The sequence below is a fragment of the Rhinolophus hipposideros genome (assembly GCF_964194185.1).
Source record: "Rhinolophus hipposideros genome assembly, chromosome: 23".
NCBI lineage: Eukaryota > Metazoa > Chordata > Mammalia > Chiroptera > Rhinolophidae > Rhinolophus > Rhinolophus hipposideros.
Window position 1 is genome coordinate 13894759 of NC_138069.1, and position 22590 is coordinate 13917348.

Below are 22590 nucleotides of genomic sequence, written 5' to 3' on the forward strand. Positions count from 1 at the left end.
AGCCTCGGGTATCAGTCTGCCTGAGTTCAAATCCCAGTTTATCCCTTGCTAGATGCATGGACATGAACAAGTTACTGAATCATTCTAAGATGATACACGTAAAGCAGAAGGTCTGGCACATAGTGAAGGCTCAATAAATGTTAATCATTATTATTGCCTTCATGTTACCAAAAAGAAGATGAATCTATAATTCAAAAAGCCAAGAACTATCCGCAAATAACAGAATAAGAATAAGAATAAAACAAATACCTAAATAAAACTCCTGTACCTAGATCATTAAATAAGCAGGATCATTTACTGTGAATACTATTTACATCATTGTGGTGATTAATTACATATAAATAAAAATTAATACCATCTTATTAAGTGCCTATTCTCTTTAAAACCTCTACATATACTGTCTCATTTAATCCTCACAACACCCCTGTATGGTGGTAGTAATAATAACAACAACAAAAATAACTAATCCTTTCCAAGTGCTTATTACCATGTTTCCCCAAAAATAAGACCGGGTCTTACATTAATTTTTACTCCAAAAGACACATTAGGGCTTATGTTCAGGGGATGTCCTCCTGAAAAATCATGTTAGGGCTTATTTTCCAGTTAGGTCTTATTTTCGGGGAAACACGGTATGTATCATGCATGGTTCTAGCTAATAACATTAATCACTGTGAAACCTATGAAGCAGGGCTTTTCATTTTACTATTATCCTCATTTTATGGACAATATTGTCAAGATACACAGAGGTTAAATAACTTGTCCAAGATTACACAGCTAATAAGGTAGATACTATTATACCCATTTTATAAATAAGAAAACTGAGACTTAGGAAAATTGCCTATAAAGGTAAGTAACTGGGGCAGGCTTTCAATCAGTATCTGTTGAACTCTCAAGTCCACATTCTTTTGTTTTACCACTCTGCCACCTTTATGTGGATTTTCTGTACAGAGAACGCCTTGTACAAGCTAGCAAATGTTTAAAGCTGGCTTCCCTCATCCTTGCCTTCTGCCATAGGCCACAGTATAGTGAGAATGGTCTCATTTTTACCTGTGACTCTGAGAAAAATATAATTGGGAAGTCAAGCCTAACACAAAAGCCGCTATACTGAAATGCAACCCTTAAAACAATTCTTGATCTCTCCTGAGGCATTATCTGCTGCAATTCTCCTAGCATGCATACTGAGAACTTCTAAGGCCTCCCTTTCAAATACTTGGGGATTCCTGATCAGATGCTTCTAGTATCTCTTCTTCAAAAGACTTTTCAAATATACAGAGAGGTCTCCTATTTCCTTCTGCCTCAGAAAACCCTCAAAATTTTCGCCACTGGGAAAAACAAAGCTGCCTCAAGCCTCCCAAACACCATGAAAATACTCACATTTGCCAAAGGACTGAACCCATAGGAAGAAACCTGGATTAAAGTCTTAATGAACTGATTGTTTAATCTTGGACAAATTATTTTTCTTCTCTCTGCCTCAGTTTCCTCTTCTGCAAAATGAAGAATTGGATTAGATGGTTTGCCAGATCCACTAGAGCTCTGATTCAAGGATAAAAATGAAAGTGAGTCTGGAGTTGACAGCAATGAAATCCCAGGAGGGCAATGGTTGTATAAAAACCCAAAGCCCAGAACAGGTTTGCAACCATTAACCCAAACCTGCCAGGGCTGGTTTCACTTCAACAGTAAAGAAAGTGCCCTGGGATTCTGATTTAAGAATGTGAGTCCTTTGATTTTGCATTCAAGATGGTAGAATAGGTAAACATTATGCGTACCTCTTCTCATGACCACATCAAAATTATAACTAACTACAGAACAACCATCATTGAGAATCACCTGAAGTCTAGCTAAACTGAAGCCCTACAACTAAGGACATACAGAAGAAGATACCTTGAGACTAGTAGAAGGAGCAGAAATGCAGAACGGACTGGTCCCACACCCGCGTGTGACCATTAAAAATTGGGAGAGACATTTCAACTGCAGACATCACCACCAAAGGAGTAAGGGGTCCCAGCCCCACACCAGGCTCCCCAGCCCAGGGTTTCAGTGCCAGGGAGAGAAGTCCCCATAACTTCTGGCTGTGAAAACCAATGGAGATTGTGGCTGAGTGAGCTGGAAAGCAGCTGCAGTCCCAGGTGCTCCTCTTGAAGGGCCCATGCATGGACTTACTCTCTGACTAACTCACTCACTCTGAGCTCCAGCGCTGGGGCAGCAGCTCGAAAGCCTCCAGGGATATATGGGAAGGAACTCAGTGGTCTGGCTTAAGGCAAGGGCTGGAAGTGAAGCTTTCTCCAGCTGGAGGAGCTGGCGGAAGTCACTATTTCTTTGTTGAGCCTTTTCCCTCTCAGTATGCAGACACAGGTGGTTACTATATCTGAGTCTCCATCAGCCTGGCTAACACTGTTTGTTCATCCTGCCCTGGTGATTCTGAGACTCTGCCCAACCAAACTTTCAGGCACACCCAAGCTGCTTCCAGTGGCTTTCCCGTACAAACAGCCTGCCTTGGCTCATGCTGCAGACTTTCCTAAAATCTCTCAAAGGTTCACAAAACCCAAACAAGCAGCATCTGGCTTTGACGTGCCCTGTACCTCTGGCTGAGCAGCCCTAAGTTCAATACTAGTGACAGCCAGCCTTGGTTTGGCTTGGTCAAACCAGGCACCGCCAAGCACAGCATAGGCAGCGGCCATCTATAGATTGCTTTGTGGCTCATGCCAGGTGGCCCCAGGCAGGGCACAGGCTGTAGCTGAACTTGACCTGCACTGGTCCCCTCCTAGGAGGCCCCACGGCTGGCATGCCCAGTGGCCAGTTTCGGACCAAGCCAGATCATCAACCAGCTGCCCAAGGGTCAATCCTTCCCACTGTGTGCAAACAGCAACCAAGGCTCGACTACTACAGGAAGGCACACACAACCCACATAAGGGACACACCTGGAGCACCCAGCTCTGGTAACCAGGGAGACTGCACCACTGAGTCCCACAGGACACCTAGTACATAAGGCCACTCTACTAAGACCAGGAGAATAGCATCCCTACCTAGTACATAGAAACAAACACAGGGAGGCAGCCAAAATGGGGATACAAAGAAACATGTCCCAAATAAAATAAAAGAACAAGCTCCAGAAAAAGAACTAAACAAAATGGAGACAAGCAAACTACCAAGCACAGAGTTCAAAACACTGGTTACATTCAATGATCTCAGGGAGAACTTCAACAAAGAGATAGAAAATATAAAAATGGAGATAGAAAACATAAAAAAAAAAACAGTCAGAAATAAAGAGCATATGAAGAGTACATTAGAAGGAATCAACAGTAGATTATGTGAAGCTGAATATCAAATCAACAATTTAGAAGATAAAGTAGCAGAAAACATCCAATCAAAACAGCAAAAAGAATCCAAAAAAATGAACACAGTTTAAGGGGCTTCTGGACAACATCAAGCATACCAACATTTGCATCATCGGGGTACAAAAGGAAAAGAGAGAGAGCAAGGAATTGAAAACCTATTTGAAGAATTAACTACATATCTATCAATAGACAATACCTACATATCTATCAATAATTGTTTTAAATGTAAGTGGATTAAATGCTCCAATCAAAAGACATAGGGTGAGTGAATGGATAAGAAAACAAGACCAACACATATGTTGCCTATAAAAAACTCACTTCAGATAGAAAGATGTACACAGACTGAAAGTAAAGAGACAGAAAACAGTATTTCATGAAAACTGAAACAGGGGGAAAAAGCTGGGGTAGCAATACTTATACCAGACAAAATAAACCTTTTTTTTTTTCAAAGTGTGTTTCTTTTTTTTTTCATTTGTTATATCATTTTATATGTGAGTCACATTCTTTCTGTATTAGTTTCAAGTGTAGAAAGCAACATGATGATTAGACTTTTACACCCCTCACAAAGTGATAACCCCCCCCAAGTCTACTACCCCTCTGACACCATACATAGCTATTCCAATACCATTGACTGTATTCCCTATACTGTACTTTACATCCCATGACTATTTATATTTTTAATTATAGTTGACATTCAATATTATTTTATGTTAGTCTCAGGTGCTCAGTGCAGTAGTTAGGCATTTATATAATTGATGAAGTGATCCCCCAATAAGTCTAGCATCCATCTGACACCATAGTCAGTCTTTACAACATTATTGACGATATTCTCCATACTGTATTTCACATCCCCACAGACAAATATAAACTTTAAAACAAAGGCTATAACAAGAGACAAAGAAGGACCTAGTAATCCTACTTCTGGGTATTTACCCAAAGAAACCCAAAACACTACTTCAAGGGGACTGTGCAACCATATGTTCACTGCAGCATTGTCTACAATAGCCAAGATATGGAGGCAACCTGGGTGTCCCCAAATGGATGAATGGATAAAGAGGAAGTGGTACATATGTACAATGGAATATTACTCAGCCATAAAAATAATGAAATCTTGCCATCTGCAACAACATGGATAGACCTAGAGGGTATTGTGCTGAATGTAGTAAGTCAGACAGAGAAAGACAAACGTCAGATGATTTCACTTATGCGTGGAATCTAAAGAACAAAATAAACAAACAAGTGAAACAGAAACAAAGTCATAAATACAGAGAACATTTTGATGGTTGCCAGATGGAAGGGGGGTTGGAGGTGGGTGAAAAAGAGGAAGGGATTAAAAAGTACAAATTGGTTGTTACACAGTACTCATGGGATGTATGGCATCGCATAAGGAATATAGTCAATAATATTGAAATAATTATGTATGGTATCAGATGGGTACTAGATTTATGAGGGTGATAGACGGGAAGGGAGTTGGGAGCAGGGTGAAAAAGGTGAAGAGATTAAGAAATACAAATTGGTAGTTACAAAATAGTCATGAGGGTGTAAAGTAAAGCACAGGGAATATAGTCAATAATATGGTTATAACTATGTATAGTGCCAGGTGGGTACCAGACTAGTCAAGGGGATCATATCTTAAATTATATAACTGTCTAACCACTATGCTATACACCTGAACTTAACATAAAATAATATTGGATGTCAAAAAGAAAATCAGTTGACTGAATAAAATACCTTTGATTCTGCCTATGAAGTTTCATATTCAAATATAATATGAAGCTATTTATTTACATGCATTTTTATATTGTTGTACATAATTAAAGCAATGGTATTTATATTAAAACATATTTTTAATTAGTGTATAAAAAAGACTGAGTCCTTTGATAAATTATTTGATATGGGGTTGAAGAATTTGGTAGAGAAATGTAGGTAGTGGTAAAGGAATAAATCCTCTTCACCTTTGCAGAATAGAGCAACGCAGCATTTTTTTTTTTCCTATGCTAAAGACAGGAGCAAAGATAGGATCCTGCTGCCACCTTGTGGCACACTGGGCAGCTTAGAAAGAAGGTTTCCTTCACCTGGGTCCCCCAGTCCAAATCCCCCTCAGACCACAGCCTCCTCCAGCGTTACAGTTACAGAGCTGGATAATTCAAGACACTTTCAACTCCATGATGTCATTTCGTTCTCCCAGCTACTTTGTGGAGCGGTGGGAAGGAGGTGTAACTCCATTTTACCCCAGAAGAAACCAAAGTCAAGACAACAGGACATGGCTAAGGTTACATAATTACGAACAGGCATTCAGGACTTGAACTCACGTTTCCTGACTCTAAATCAGGTGATGCACTCACTCTCCTAGGTAGAGGTGGGGATGAAGGAGGTTTAGATATGCTCTAGGCCTAGGAATTTGAGAGGGAGGTTTAGGAAGAGGAAAATCAATTGCTTCTGCAGACACACCCAGCCCCAGGCCACAATCAGGCTGCCTGTCTACAGAAAACTGTATCCAGATAAGCCTGGATTCCTACCTTCCTGTTTTGTACATTCTTTGTTACATTTTTGGCTTCTCCAGCTGCTCTCCCTGTCTCTGCTCCCCAACCCCAGCCTACTCATTGGGGCTCAAGACTTATTTATAGCTAACTGCTGAAAACCAAATGGATCCCAGACAAGGGAGCCAGAACATCCAGAAATCATTAAGAAAGACTAGGAGTGCTGCTCTGTCCCTGGGTTAGAGTTTGTAATATTTTGTGGCTCATCCCAAAATTTTTATAGGTTTTGATGGGAAGTCTAGTTGGCTTGTCCCATAATGTCATGCTCACTGAAATAAGGGACAATGCTGGAGTTATATGTAATTTGCAAACTGGCATACAGGAATGACCTAAAATTCATCTGAGAATCTCCAATTTCTCCAAAGCAATCATAACTTTTTTATATAGAATTGCAAATGCCTAATGCCTAAACCTTCCACCACCTTAGGTATTCCTTTAGTTTCATTCATTCATTCATTCATTCATTGACTAACCAAGTAGAACACATTCACTAAATGAGTAAAGCACTATGATAATCCCTTTAAGAATTTGCTGCCTAGTGGTGAACAGAGGGAAATAAGGAGATAACATGTGAGATATAAGTATTAAGTGATTGGGGCCAAGAGGGAAAAATAAGATTTCCTTCTGGCTGGGGGTTTCAGGGACTGGGGAAAGAAGTGGATAAAAAACGATTTCACGGATATAGAACACCTAAAACCCTGGCCTTTTCACACCTTCTCTGTCCTCTTTCCTGCTACGACTTTTCCTGCTTTCATGCTACCATGTTCTGAACATGCTTTCTTCAGTAATTTAAGGATTAAGAGTTTAGGTGTTGGAATCAGATAGCTCTTGGTTCTAATGCCAGTTCTGACACATGAGGTAACCTCAGGCAAGTCACAGAACTTCCCCAAGCTTCATTCTCCCGATCTGTAGAGATTATAGGAATACTCTTTTTAAAAGGTTGTTCTGAGAGTCAAGTGGTATAATGTAAGCAAAGCATCTAGCTTTGTGCCTGGCACACAGAAAAATTTTAGTAAATAGCAATGTATGTTGTTAGTTGTCTCTGTGCCTTTGATCATGTTGTTTTCTTTGCCCAAGATTCCTTTCACCTTCTCAAACTGTTTTACCCCTATTTCTCCTTTAGAGGCATCACAAAGGTCTCCTTTCTTGAGTGCCTCAGGTCCTGCTAGCTGTTCCCCACTGAGTGCTCAGGACCTCGGTTCACACCTTTTTTACTGTATTTATGTGACATCGACTTGTATTTGTTTGTAAGTCTGTGAGGCTCCAAAGGGCAGAAGCTAGGTCTCACTCATTCTGCCCTAGCACCTAGCACAGTATATGATTCATGATACCACTAGAGATATTATCATTGAATAAATAAGATTACATTTGAGCTATACTTTAAATAAACAAACAGGAATTAAAGCGTACCTCTGGATGACCTTTAAATGTATATATTAACCAATTAATGTTGTACATTAAACCACTGGAACCCACTAGAATTGATTATCAAGAATTAGCCTTTAAGACAGGATGGCAGGACCAAAGTGGGCCAAAATTTCATTTGGGGAGACTTGGGGTAAATGCACATGTGAATGGAAGAAGCCTGACAGCTCAGGAAAACAGTAGCAGGACAACTTACTTGGATAGCTAGGGGCACCTTGGGATTATTCAGTAGGGGAGGAAAAGGAATCATTTTAAGAGTGGATAAGAGATTCAAGGATGGGAAAAAGATTAAGACAAAAGATAAACATTTTTCCACGATGGTCCTAAGGAAAACGCAATACAACATATCATGTAGAAGGCCACCATGTAGTCTAAAAGGTTATAGACTACAGCTTCTGCCTGCTCATCATGAAACCAATCTCTATCTGCAGAGAAGAAATTTTGTCTTTCATTACAACAGAAAAAGAGGTCTCCAGGTCCTTAAGGTGCTTAGAAATTCTTCGGCCATTATTTCTTCAAATACATTTTTGGTGTCCCTGCCCTTTTCAAATTCCAATTACATGTTACAAAATTTGATATTGTTTCACAACTCAGTGATGCTCTGTTCATTTTTTTTCCAGTCTTTTTTCTTTGTGCTTTATTTTGGATAGTTTCTATTGTTATATCTTCCAGTGTCTAATCTTTTTCTGTTGTTAATCCCATACAATATACTTTTCATCTCACATATTGTATTTTTTCATCTCTAGATTTGGGTCTTTTTTTATAGCTTCCATTTCTCTCTCCTTGTTATACTCATGTTTTCCTCTATCTTTTGAACAAGTGAAGCATATTTATAATAGCTGTTTTAATATCTTTATCTACAATTTTATGATCACTCATGTCTGGATTTTGTCTCTATTAATTGAATTTTCTCCATGTTATGATGGTATGACCCGATTTCTTTGCACATCCAGTAATTTTTCATTCAATACCACACATTATGTCATTTCTCTTCATTGTGAGTTACCATCGCCAGTTACCAAATGTCTGAAAACTGTTGTTTTATTTATAGTGGTTTTTTTCAGTTGTTTAAGATGAGAGGGTAAATTCTCTTCCTGATACTCCATCATGGCTAGAAATGGAAGGCCTTGCAACCCCAAATAAATTAATGTATCTAGGCATTAAGCATCAATGGTTGCTAACATCACAAAAGTGAGATAACTAGACATTATGTGCCTCCTGACGACACATCATCCATGAAGAAGTCATGCAAAAAAAAGTATACATCAAACTTGGGTCTGACCAAGCCTGTAGATCAAACTACCAATTTACAGGAAATAAAGAAGACAGAGGAACATCTTAAACTACACCTCTGGAATACAATCAAAATTGCAGGAAACTCTATAGTACAAAGAACCGCTAGTTTTTTCAACAATTTAAATTACAAGGAAATTTGAAAGGTGGAGGGAAAGCTACAGATTAAACGATATATCTACCTATCATGTAAACCTTATTTGTATCCTGATTCAAGTAAACAAGCTTTAAGAAAAAATTATGACAATTATGAGACATTTGGAAATTTGAACTCAGACTAGATAGTTGATGGTATTAAGGAATTATTATCAATTTTAGGTGGGATAATGGTATTACGATTGTTTTTTAAAAGACTCATCTTTTAGAGAAACATTCTGGTCTATTTACAAATGAAATAACATGTTTGGTATTTGCTTTAAATTAATATGATAGGGGAGGGGTAGGAAGCAGTATAGATGAGATATGATCATTAATGAGTAATTTAGAAGCTGAGTGATACGCATATTTGAAAATTTCTATTATGGAACATTTTAAAGAGTCATAAAATTGAGATCTGGGTTCTAAGTTTAACTCAGACCTGATTCTGCACTGTACCTATGGACCAATCACTTCTTTTCAGCTTTCTCTACAAAATATGAAATATCAAACCCATCCAATACACTATGCATTATATCCATTTATGAGTTATGTGACATGGGAAAGTTACTTAACCTTTTTAAGCCTCAGTTTCCTCATCTGTAAAAGGTGACTAAAACAGTAGCTAATTTTCAGGCCTCTGGGTTGGTTACATTGGGTATTATGTGTTAAAACCCTCATCATAGTCTTGGCACAAAGTAAGCATTCAATAAATAGTATCCGCCATTATTGCTATTATTTCTGTTGTGTCTAAGAAATACCAGTAGATGAATTCTGTACTTTTTTTAAATGAAAGGACTCTGTAGTTTATCATTCCCTTATCCCTTCCTTCTCCTTATCTCCTTTCTTTAGGACAACAGCAGGAAAATCTGAAACTTCCTCTCTCAAATTCTATGGAACAATGTGCCCAACAGCACAAGCCAGGAGAGAATGAGCTTGGCTCTCCTTCCCAGTGACAGTCATTGCTAAGGGTCTGGAAAAACAGAGGTGCCACTTTCATCATTTCAGAATATAGTATGCAGCTGTTCTTCTGGAATGCCACACATCCTGAGGTGGCTACCAAGGACTAAAAACAGAGCATAGGCAATCAGCCCAGTGCAGCCAAGATCCTTCTTTTCAAGGTGGCCCCATTTCAAATAAAATGGGCACTTTGTATGTACTCCTTTTCTAACCAAAAGTTGGTCGTACCTATCAGACTGAGATCCTTGAGGAAAAAAAATTGTGTCTAGTTTATCGTGATAGCTTATGTTCCTGCCAAAGCACCTGGCACAGAGCTGGTACTCAGTAAATATTCATTGAATGAATGAATTGTTTATTCTTTTGTTTTCTTTGGAGTAGGGTACAAATAGAAAAGGAACACTGATAGGCATACAGAGAACCACTTGTTAGAGGAATCTTTCCAACAGTTTTGGTCAGGGAGCACAAACTTGTTCACAACTTCTAATTCATTTTTCTCCTTATTTCCCAATCCTCTTCTTAAAAATTTCCCACACTCCCATGAACTACTTATGGTTCCTCCAAATACACCCTGAATATTCTTCCTTCTGAGCCAGTGTTCAAACTATTCCTTCCACCTGTTAAACTTTGGTAGATGATGATGATAGATAGATATAGATGATATAGATATAGATATAGATATAGCTCCAAAACTTGGCTCCAGTACCTCCTCATCCATGAAACTTTCCTCAGCCACTATAGCTGCAAGGAGCATCTTCTTGATTTCCTATAACACTTTAGATTTAACTTGAGGCATTCATAAAATTCTAACATATGCTGTGGTTAGTTGTATAGGTTTCATAAATTTGACAGGATTGAAGCCAAGGGTCGTCTTCGAATATCTTAGGCATCCAAGCACAATGCTTTGTACACACCAATCATCTGATGAGTGTTTAGAGCATTCATTGGCTAAACTTTGTGGAATAAGAAATGTAATCATTCAACCCAATTTAAAGTATAAAACAAGTGAGCCTTTAATGTTTTATTCATAAGATCTTTTTACTTAAAAAGTTAACACATTATTTTGGAAGGTTTGCTACCCTGTTATCAACTTTTCATTAGGCAATATCTTATACTCCTAGAAACCTAAGGAAAAACTGTCATGAGGCATAGTTTTTTTAATCAAGTGAATTTAAAAGAAAAGCTTACAACATTAAAAAATAATAATTTCACGTTTTTTTTCAAATGCCAGGATAAGACAGCCTGAGATATCAAAAAAACAAGATTGAGAATCACTAGATAACTGCATAACCTTGGCCAATCCCTTGGATTTTCCAAGTAGGATCCCTAACTATTTCCCGACCATAAAGGAAAACATGAGAAACTATAAAAAATTAAATAACTTTAGGCTATTATACTTCTCAAAGGGCCAGAATAGAAGTAAATCTCATTTCTTGAAATTAAGGGTGAGCTGTTACTTGGATAACTGTTTATTTTCTCTTCTAGATGACACACTCTACCACTGCCATCATATATTTACCACTTTTTGCTCTTTCCTCTTTTTCCTTCCTTCTAGATTGAGAATTACGATACATAAACCAATGATATTCCCACCACCCCATTCCCAGCAAGCAAGTTCACTGGGGCCTTCTCAGTGCCATTTCTTACAGTTATCATGTTTAATGGCTGGAGTACACTTAGATCATCTAGTCCAACTTTTCCACTTTACAAATAGAGAGTCCAAAGTCCAGAGAGAATATATTATTTGTTCAAGGTCACTCAGCCAGTGTCAGATCCCATAATAGAATCTTTCCTAACTCCCAGTTCTCAACGTTACACCCAATAAATGTCTGGGCACACAGAAGGCCATGAATAAATACTTCATTTTCTTGAACAGAAGTTAATTGCTTCTTCTTTGTTTGACAACTACCTGGCCACCCTGTAGAATGTGGAAGGAAGAGGTGAAAGTGCAGTTCTGAATACTATGACTTAAATGGCTTTTGGTATAGACTAAGGAACAGGTTGCCTGAGTTCTGATTTGGGCTCTACCACTGCCCATCTGTATGACCTCAGGAAAATTGCCTTACATTTTTCAGCTTTGGCTTCCTCATTTATAAAATGAAGATAGTAACAGACCCTACCTCAAAGGGTTGTTTATTCATTCGGTAACATTTGCTGAACACCTGCTTTGTTGCAAGTACTGTGTTAGGTGCTGGGGATACAACAATGGACAAAAAGAACAAGATCCTACCCTTAGGAGCTAACGTTCTACCAGGATTAAAGAATATCATCTACATAAAATGCCCCGTATAGTCTGGCATCTAATAAATATTCAACACGTTAGTTGTTGTTATAGTTATTATTTAAAATGTATTATATATCCACATTTAAAAAGCAAACCAGCAAATAAATCTTACAAAGAGAAAGCTCCAACTCGATATTTTAGTGCATAAAATAGATCTCACAGCAGTGTTTCACACGGACAGACATTATCACCATAGCAACACTTTTCTGAGTTCCTTAAGAGCACGTATTTGATACTGTGGAAGGTTCAGGCATGGTCTGTGAAAATACCTTGAAAAGAGTGTCATGTAGGGGATAGAAAAAATCCTCTCCAGTTTATGTCCAAAAAGACAACTTTCTCTATAGAATCATTTAAGAAAACTTAAATGTATAAAATTTTACATTAAGAAACATAAATTAGGGGATAATCACTTGTAATATAAATGGGAACCATCACTGAGTTCTTTTCAACGGCCAGTTTCCCTAGCATATTCAAAATGTAATATACTGTTCAAAATTCCACATGTTTAACAAGCACATAAAAAGAGACCCAACATCCTTAGTCCTATTAGGGAAACGTAAATCAAAACCACAATGATGGACCACTTCACACCTGTTAAGGTAGCTATAATTTTAAAAATGAAAATTAACAAGGGTTAGCAATGATGTGGATAAATTGGAACTCTCCAATTTTGCTGCTAGGAATGTAAAATTAAGTCATTCTCTGTGGAAAACAATTTGGCGGTACCTCAAAAAGTAAAACATGAGAATTGCCGTATGATGCTGCGATTCCACTCCTACATATATAAGCAGAAGAACTAAAAACAGAACTAAAGACTTAAACAAGTAGATGTACATGCATGTTCATAGCAGCACTGCTCAAAACAGCCAAGAGGAAGAAATAGACCAAATGTCCATCAACCGATGAAAAGATAAACAAATTGTGGGATATGCATGCAACAGAATATTATTCAGCCATAAAAAGGAATGGTTTAGTGACGTCTACTACATCATGAACAGATCTCCTAAAAAGGTCACATATTGTATGATTATATTTAAATGAAATATCCCGAATAGGTAAATCCATAGACACAGAATGCAGACTGTTGGCTGCCAGGGGGTATGGGAGGGAGGAATAGGGAGAAACTGCTTAATAGACAAGGGGTTTTACTTTGGAACGACGGAAACGTTTTGGAACTAGACAGAGATTGTACAACATTGTGAATGGACTAAAAGCACTGAATTGTCTTTAAAATGGTTAGTTTATAAGAAACATTCTTTTTAAAAAGGTTAATTTTATGTTACATGAAATTCATCTCTATAAATTAGTTTTTTAAAAAGATGTTATCCACATGGCCTACAAACATATAAAAATGTGAGAAAAAAATCACAGCTGATCACTTAGCCATCAGAAACCCATGTGAACAGGGCAGATATCCATTCGCAGTGAAGGAAGAAACAGAGAGCACTTACAAAAATCCTGGTTCTTTCTATTAAAGGGTAACTTTGTTAAGGTATATTATAACTCAGACAAATACAAATCAAAGTTTTTATGTAACTCATTAATTAAAGACAGAACCAGGAAGATGTTAAAAACTGATTGAAGTGCTCGCTTCGGCAGCACATATACTAAAACTGATTCAAGAGGTAACCAGAAATACTGAAATGAATTTGTTAATGGATGCAAAACTAGTTACGTGTGTGTGTGTGTGTGTGTGTGTGTGTGTGTGTGTGTGTGTGAAATGGCTTCTCTTCTTTGGGCTTCAGGTCCTTGTCTGTTTAAAAGAAAATTTTAAGGAGTTGGCTTAGATGCCCTGAAGCTTGCCTTGATCTTTGACAGCCTGGTTAAGAACCAGCTTCCAGAGGCCAGATGCTGAGTCACAGATTCCTACAGGTAACAGAGCCCTTTCAGCCATCTGCACTCATGATCACATCACATAAATTCTGTTCTGACGAAGCATGCCATGCCTTGATGAGGGAGACCATATTTCTAATGAATCATTCCAGGACAATTTGCCTTTTTGCACTACTACTGGAAATACGATTATACTGAATTTCCCCAGCTTCTGTCATGACCAATAAGCATCATTTAATTTTTAAATAACTGACTGAAACTAGAGAGAGAAGTAGTCTGGAGCTATGAAACAAAACAAAGTAGTTGACCTACATAAGATGCTCAAAAAAATACTGGCTAAGTTGAATGGCTTTTGAAATTTTTATACCATGGGGTAGGGAGAGAGTGTGATCAGTTGCATTTAGTTTACTGTATTGTAGTGATCCTGTATTATTTACTTAAGGAATCACTTACTCAGGAAAACTAAAGATTAGTAAGGATTGCATTTAGGATACACTTAGTTTACTGTAACTGTAGGATGACACTTATGTTTCTTCCTTTTATTGGCTCTTCCATAGCACTCTCCAGCAGCTAAATACTGGGCACACAGTAGATCTTCAATTAAAGTTTGGTGTTTAGTCATATCATTTAATTTTTAAAATTTTTTTTTTCAATTAGAGTTGACATACAATAGTATATTAGTTTCAGGTGTACCACATAGTGATTAAACATTTATATAACTTATGAAGTGATCACCCCAGTAAATCTAGTACCCATATGACACCATACATAGTTATAACAATATTATTGATTATATTCCTTATGCTATACTTTACATCCCCATGACTATTTTGTAACTGCCAATTTGTACTTCTTAATCCCTTCCCCGTTTTCACCCATCCCCCCAACCACCCTCCCATCTGGCAACCATCACAACGTTCTTTGTATCTATAACTTTGTTTCTGGTTTGTTTCTTTTTTTGGGGGGGGAGAAGGGAAACAGGACTTTATTGGGGAACAGTGTGTACTTCCAGGACTTTTTTTTGTTTTCCAAGTCAAGTTGTTGTCCTTTCAGTCTTAGTTGTGGAGGGCGCAGCTCAGCTCCAGGTCCAGTGCCGTTGCTAGTTGCAGGGGGTGCAGCCCACCATACCTTGCGGGAACCAGCAACCTTGTGGTTGAGAGGACGCGCTCCAACCAATTGAGCCATCCTGGAGCTCAGAGGCAGCTCAGTTCAGGGTGCTGTGTTCAATCTTAGTTGCAGGGGTCGCTGCCCACCATCCCTTGTGGGACTCAAGGAACTGAACTGGCAACTTTGTGGTTGAGAGCCCACGTTTCAACCAACAACTGAGCCACCCAGGAGGTAGCTCAGCTCAAGGAGCTGTGTTCAATCTTAGTTACAGAGGGCAGAGCCCACCATCCCTTGCGGGACTCAAGGAGTTGAACCAGCAATCTTGTGGTTGAGAGCCCACTGGCCCATGTGGGAATCAAACCGGCAGCCTTCGGAGTTAGGAGCATGGAGCTCTAACCGCGTGAGCCACCCAGCCAGCCCTGGTTTGTTTCTTATATACTACACATAAGTGAAATCATGTGGTATTTGTCTGTCTATGTCTGACCTATTTCACTTACCATAATACCCTCTAGATCCATCCATGTTATTGCAGATGGCAAGGTTTTGTTCTTTTTTATGGCTCAGTAATATTCCATTGTATATATATACCACTTCTTCTTTATCCATTCATCTATTGATGGACACTTAGGTTACTTCCATATCTTGGCTATTGTAAATAATGCTGCAATGAACATATGGCTGCATGAGTCTTTTTGAGTTAGTGTTTTCAGTTTCTTCAGATAAATACCCAGAAGTGGAACTGTTGGGTCCTTCTTTGTCTCTTGCCTTTGTTTTAAAGTCTGTTTTGTCTGGTATAAGTATTGCTACCCCAAATTTTTTTGTTTGTTTCCACTTTCATGAAATATCTTTTCCATCCCTTTACCTTCAGTCTGTGTGTGGCTTTCGACCTGAAGTGAGTCTCTTGTAGGCAGCATATGTATGTGTCTTGTTTTCTTATCCATTCAGCCACCCTATATCTTTTGATTGGAGCATTCAATCCATTTACATTTAAAGTAATTGTTGATAGATATGTAGTTATTGCCATTTTATTAGTCATAGTTTTGATCCTTCTCCTTCTCCTCCTTCTCCTCCTTTCTCTCTTTCTTCCTCTCCTCCCCTCCTCCCCCTCGTCCTCCTCCCCTTCCTCCTCCTCCTTCTTCTTCTCCTTAAAGAAGTCCCTTTAACATTTCTTGTAATGCTGGTTTGGTGGTAATGAACTCTTTTAGGTTTTTCTTATGTGGGATAACCATGTAATCTATTACAGAGAGTAGAAGGTTATACTTGTCATGGAAATTTTCAGTTTATCCATGATAACAAGAAGTTTCATTTATTGGACCTAAATTTTTTCAATTAAATTTATTGAGGTGACATTGGTTAATAAGATTATGTTTCAAGCGTACAATTCTATAATACGTCATCTGTATATTGCATTGTGTGCTCACCACCAACGTCTAATGTCCTTCCTCACCATATATTTGACACCTTTTACCTTCTTTAACCTCCCCCAAACACATCCCCCTCTGGTAACCACCATGGACCTAAAGTCTTTTTATTGTATTTAGGTGTACTGATCAATCCAGGACAATCAAAAGTACATCTACCAACAGTGTGTAAAACAGAAGTCTTAAGCTTCCAAGAAAAAACTGTGCTGTTCCACATACCTCTCCATAAAGATTTACAGTCTACAAAGATTCTCCAACAAAGCCAATGCTAAAATTAATATTAGATTTCTGTAATCAGTAAAGTTGTAATCCTGACCAAGCAACTATAACTATCCCCTATCTCCTATACTAAAAGGGCAGCTTGAATTTCCTTGAAATGCCAATACCAAAATTCTTTACATTCCAGCTAAAAATGTTTTGCTCCCCATGAGACTTTGGCCTCTGCCCTGCCTTTTATCTCATTTCCATTTAGATTTGATGTGTAATTATTAGTGGTTGACTCAGGGTTACGTGTTTTTTTGTCCTCCTGTTCGGAGGACGCACACTCCCCACATGTGGTTAATTGAAAGCTGGGGCTGCACCAGAGTGGGGGAATAAGGAGACCCTTCCCATCCTTTCTAGTGGATACCCTAGCCTCTTTGCACACAGCTGTCATTCCAGTTTACGCTCCTCCTTGCCGGAGAGCAGTGATCTACTTCAAACAAACCCAGCCTCAAGGGGCTCTTTGTGAGGACAACAGCAGCAGAAAAGCAGAAAGACAACGTGGAAGCTGTGAGTACCTTTGAAACCAAGGCTGCTGGTTGGCTGGGTTTTCTCATAGCAGAATGATCCTACAAATGAGGACAATCAAATGTTCCTAATTGGGTACAAGACAGAGAATACAGTCCTGATGCCTTTAATTTATAGGAAGCTAGTGTAGTGGCTTCCCATCTCTACTCTCAGGACCAAATGCATTCACTCATTCACTCATTCACTCACTCACTCACTCACTCACTCACTCATCAGTGAACATTCATCTAACATCTATTATTAAAGCACTAAGCAACATGCAAAAGGAGATTCAAAGATATAGTGGAACTCAGTATTTCCTGGCTCCAACCCTCTGGAGCTGCTAAAGCGCCTGCACTTCCCAGCACTCCCGTCTCCAGTCATGTGTACCTTGTAAGTGCCATGTTGGGTGTGTGGGAGATTGGAGAAAGAGCAATTCTTTCATTCTCTTCAGTGTTATCTGGGCTTTAGACTCTCTACACTGCAGAAGCCAGGCAGAATTTGAAGAAAGATCGGTAAAAGGGCTGCTGGTAACATTAAAACTGGAAATTGACAACTATCTATCAGGAAAAGTTCATGAGAAACTGTACTAATATAGCCAGAATGAAAGGAAAAGAGTTGTGTTAAAAAAGAGTCATGAAAGGAGAACAATAAATAGCTGATCTTTACCAGGGGTGGGATATTGGCTCACCTTTTAGAGCTCTGCTCAAAAAGTCCAGAGCCAATACCTACCTGTGAAGGATCCCTGGGGACTAGATTAAAACATCTATTACGTATGGTACGGGTAAATGCAAGGAAACAGGTAGAGACAGAATAAGCATTACTGAAGACCTATTTGATCTTTTCTTCTATCCCATTATTTAGTCAAAAACCTAGGGAAGCCCAAGGAATTTGTTTTTGTGTACGGAGTCTGTGGTTGATTTTTTTTCCTCTCACTTCTCTGCCATATTTTACAAATTTTCTATAACAAGAGTGAATTTTTTATTGCAACATTTAAATAATTATTTTATAAAAATAGAATAAACCTCCAGACTTGGAGAGCTCTGTGTCAGACTGGACATTGCTGAGTGGACCAAGAAATCCCAGAGCTCCCACAGCTCTTAAAACCAATTGCTCTTAACACCAATGTCTGGATCTATTGGCTTTTCTGAATCCAGCAGTTAACCAGGGAATAACATCAGCCTTCCTTACAGACCTATCCTGAAGGTCATGACATAAATATGTGAAAGTCTTTTGTGAGTAGCAAGCACTTAATCGGTGTAAAGTAGCATTATTCCAGTTAAAGGCAACTTTCTACAAAACTAAAAGGGATAAATATAAGGAAGGTATGGGTTTGCATGGAGTTCCCCTCAAATGAGATCCAGAGATTAAGTCTGACTGGCAAAGGCTCTCTGCTCTGGACATCTGAAGCAACAATAGAAACAGAAATCCAGCAAAGGAATTTAAACTCCTAAGAATCTTTACACCATGTAGGTTATTTGGATCATTGTAAAATCATCAGTTCCTAGAACTGAGTTCCTGAGAGGTCTTCCCACTTTTCCAACTCTGGTAGTATCTCATCCCTTGCGGGAAACACTGACACTCAGCTGACATGGAAGAGTACTAGGAAAGATATATTTGAAACTAGAAGAGATCGAGTGATTTCTCCTGAGATTGGCCCTGCGTTTGGTTTTGAGTTCTCACCTTGATGCATTTAGCTATGTCCTAGAGGAACTGGAGGGGCTAATTAACTGAGCCTGACAAGAAGCCATGTATCAGGACAGGGCTACAGATTTTTACTGACACTAGTCCACGGCCAAATCCGTTTCTCATTCTGGCTCCTATCTGCATGATGCATTAGGACAATGGATGATGTCAACACCAGAAGAGAAGACAAGTTATCTCAATACTCAAACCCTGGCAGGAGAATTTGTGCCCTAGTCTATTTTTAGTGTTTTTCTACTTTAATAATCCAGTCGGCTGAAGAAAAGCCAGCAACCTGATGTTCTCTGAGCTCACCACCCTTATTTGTCCCTTAGCTATTGGCAAGACATTTAGTCACCTGGGGGAAAATTTACTAGGAGCTTGGGGTCCCATCATTTATAAAGTTTCTGAGTTAAACACAGGATTATTATCCCAACCCAAGCAGAAGTGTGGGCCTCACTATTTCATTAGTAACAACCTTTTATTCAAGGGAGAAAAACAAAGAAAGAGAGGTCGCTAACAAAAACAGGTATGTATAGCCGGTCATTTTTATCAGCAGTGTTAAGGATGGGGTAAAAAGCAAGAACTCTGCTTTACGTCTCATGAAATGCTAGACCTTAAATTAGGGAAATTAGGGCACACATTCTGCTTATCTTAAACTTCGAATTGGACTATTCTTAGAATTTGCAAAGAACAGGGAGTGCTTTTTCACCAAGATGCAGAAAGTGAACTATCAAAAGATTAATCAGTCATTTCCACGTTTATGCATTAGGATTTAACCCCAAATATTTAATTTTATTTCAATCTCATACAGCTTGTGAGGACAGATTTATCCAACGCCAGCTGTCCTCCTATTTAAAAACTGCACAACGAAGACAAAATTAGAATCAAGTGAGGATCATATTCCTCAGCAAGAATAAGCTCTATGTCCCACTGACGCCCCGAGCCACTGACAAACCAAGTACCAACACATTGTTGTTCTTCTTGGACAGTTCCTAAGCGGGCACAATGTGGTAGATACCGTATAGATGCCCCCAAAAAGCATGAGCCAAACTTATAGAATTATACCCCTGGGTACAAATTTATTTCCAAGATTATTTCTCACCAAAGTGGGAAGAAAGTGTATACTGTTTTTTGGGGGGTGGGAGGGTTGAGTGTACTGTTTTGACAGAGAGAGTGAGTGACGTCAACTATCACAACCGTCCTCCAATTCTTTTATTCTTTTTTTTGGAGTTTTCCACTTCAGGAATTTTCCAAATTTGCATGAGACTCTAGTTAGACTGAAGTCTGGGTAAGATACAACTATTCATTAAATCAAACAGGAAAGACCGATGTCATCATCTTGATGCTAGATATTGGATATGACAATGTATCGTGTAAAAAAATAACAATAACAAAGAATAATCTCAAAATTCTAAAGATTATTAGTTAAATATTCACCTTGAATGGAGTCTAATTGTAAAAGTGCAGCTATAAAAATACATTGTGAATGTTCTCCATTCAGTTTGGAAGGTCATATTTCTCAACAGGCATTTTACAAGAAGAGAAAGCAAAAGTGACCAATAAACACACAAAAATGTATATCTCATTTATGATTAAAGAAATGCAAGTCTACAAAACAAGGAGATATCATATTATGAGGATTATAAGGAAGCTATTCTCAAATAACTACTGAAAATGTACCCTTTAGAAAAGGGCAATTTGGCCATAACTATTAAAATTTAAAATGCATGCGCTTTGCCCCCTATAATCCCACTGCTACAGACATACTTAGAAAAGTATGCAGAGGTATATTTATAAAGATACTCACTTAAGTATCATTTTTAACAACCCACATATTCTTCAACAGAGAATCGATTAAGTAAACTATTATAAACCAAATAAAAAAAAACCCTATGTAGGAATTTAGAAGAATAAATTAGATGTTTATGTGCTGTTATCAAATGACACAGATATATTAAGTGGAAAGCAAGATATATATATAATATATATAATATATACATAAAATATATATAAATAATATACAAAACATATTTTATATATATTATATATATACACACAGAGTATGACTGCATTTATGAAAAAGTAAAGCTACACACATAATCGTATGTGTGTATAATTATATCTTGAAGGATATTAAGAAACAATTAAAGTTGTTTTTTTTTTTAAAGATTTTATTGGGGAAGTGGAACAGGACTTTATTGGGGAACAGTGTGTACTTCCAGGACTTTTTTTTTTTCTAAGTCAAGTTGTTGTCCTTTCAATCTTAGTTGTGGAGGGTGCTGTTCAGCTCCAGGTCCAGTTGCCATTTTCTAGTTGCAGGGGGCAGAGCCCACCATCCCTTGTGGGACTCGAAAAGTTGAACTGGCAACCTTGTGGTTGAGAGCCCACTGGCCCATGTGGGAATCGAACCGGCAGCCTTCGGAGTTAGGAGCATGGAGCTCTAACCGCCTGAGCCACCAGGCTGGCCCCAAGAAACAATTAAAGTTAATAGTAGAAATTGGAGACTGGAAAAGGTCAACTTTTACTTTTCATTTTATACCTTATATAGTCTTTTAATTTTCATCCTAAGCATCTACTACTTTTATTTTTAAAAATCTTTTTGCACTCATAGGTTTATTTCAATTTTCTAGAAAATTAATTTGCAAAAAACATCCCAAGTATCTAGAAGTACCTTATGAATCAAAAGAATTAAATTATACTCAGAGTAGTTTTACTATTGCCTATATTTTATTAAGTATTCTAAGTCTTTGAAAATTGGTAATTCCTACAGTTCAGTAGAATTGGCCAGAATTCCATTCACTTACTAGGACATATAACAAAAAGGGAACTGTTTTCATCTATCACTTTTATTTTGAAACTGGATTTGACCTTCCAGGATATATTTCTTCATACTTTGGTGTCATTTTAATGATTTGAAAAGATTTAATATCATAAGATCTAATGTCAGGAGACTATTAAACATGACAATACTCTGAGGACATTAAATTCATAGTGGGAACTCTGACCTCAGGTTCAAGAATCCAAGGATGTAACACTGAGTAAATGGCAGGCAAGCATGTTCTGATGTGGGAAGGCACTCTGTAAATTACTACATGAACAGAAAATCAGATAGTAGAATAGTAGAATATTTTGTTGGGGCTACTGCCTTACCTGATCTCACCAAGCCTCAGGCCAGACATAACCACTCAAATCATCTGCATTTTGATATACTACACAGATGTAGGCTGAGGTGGTGATTTTCATTTCCTTCTCTTACTTTTGTCAGACCCTACAGAGAGGATGGATTCTCCATGATTATGTTTGTGTATATAATTAAGTATATTATTACTTTATATAATTTTAGTATATGATTACTTTTGACTATGTAAATGTATGTATGTAGTTTTTAAAAAATGGACTTCAGGTGCATAACACATAATTCATATTTTGAATTAAATTATAAAATTAATACGTATGCCACTCTTCTACTTGAGTTACTGCTTTATTTTATTTATTTTTAATAATAAATCCCATTACTCAACCCAAGCGCTAGGACAATACCAATAACTCACATTATGTATGTCCTCCTCCCCTAACTTTTGTCATCACTATCCTATATTTTGTATTTATCATGTCCCAGCATTTTAAATAGTCTAATCGAGGGTGAATTATTTTATCCTAAGTTAAAATAGGAAAGTTAAGCAGAATTCATCCACCCATTGACATTACAATGGATCTGAAGGGCAGGACCCGGTATTAGCCGCTCTGGGAGACACACCAGTACCTGAGATAGCAACGCGCGGCACCTGGCTCTCAGTACATGTTGT

General features: G+C 38.0%; 1 protein-coding gene across 6 annotated transcripts in view; it reads right to left on the minus strand.

The window, feature by feature from the left end:
* The window catches only part of KLHL3 (kelch like family member 3), a 250916-nt gene that overhangs the window by 183502 nt on the left and 44824 nt on the right, over window positions 1-22590 (minus strand). The gene's annotated exons all lie outside the window — the stretch shown is intronic.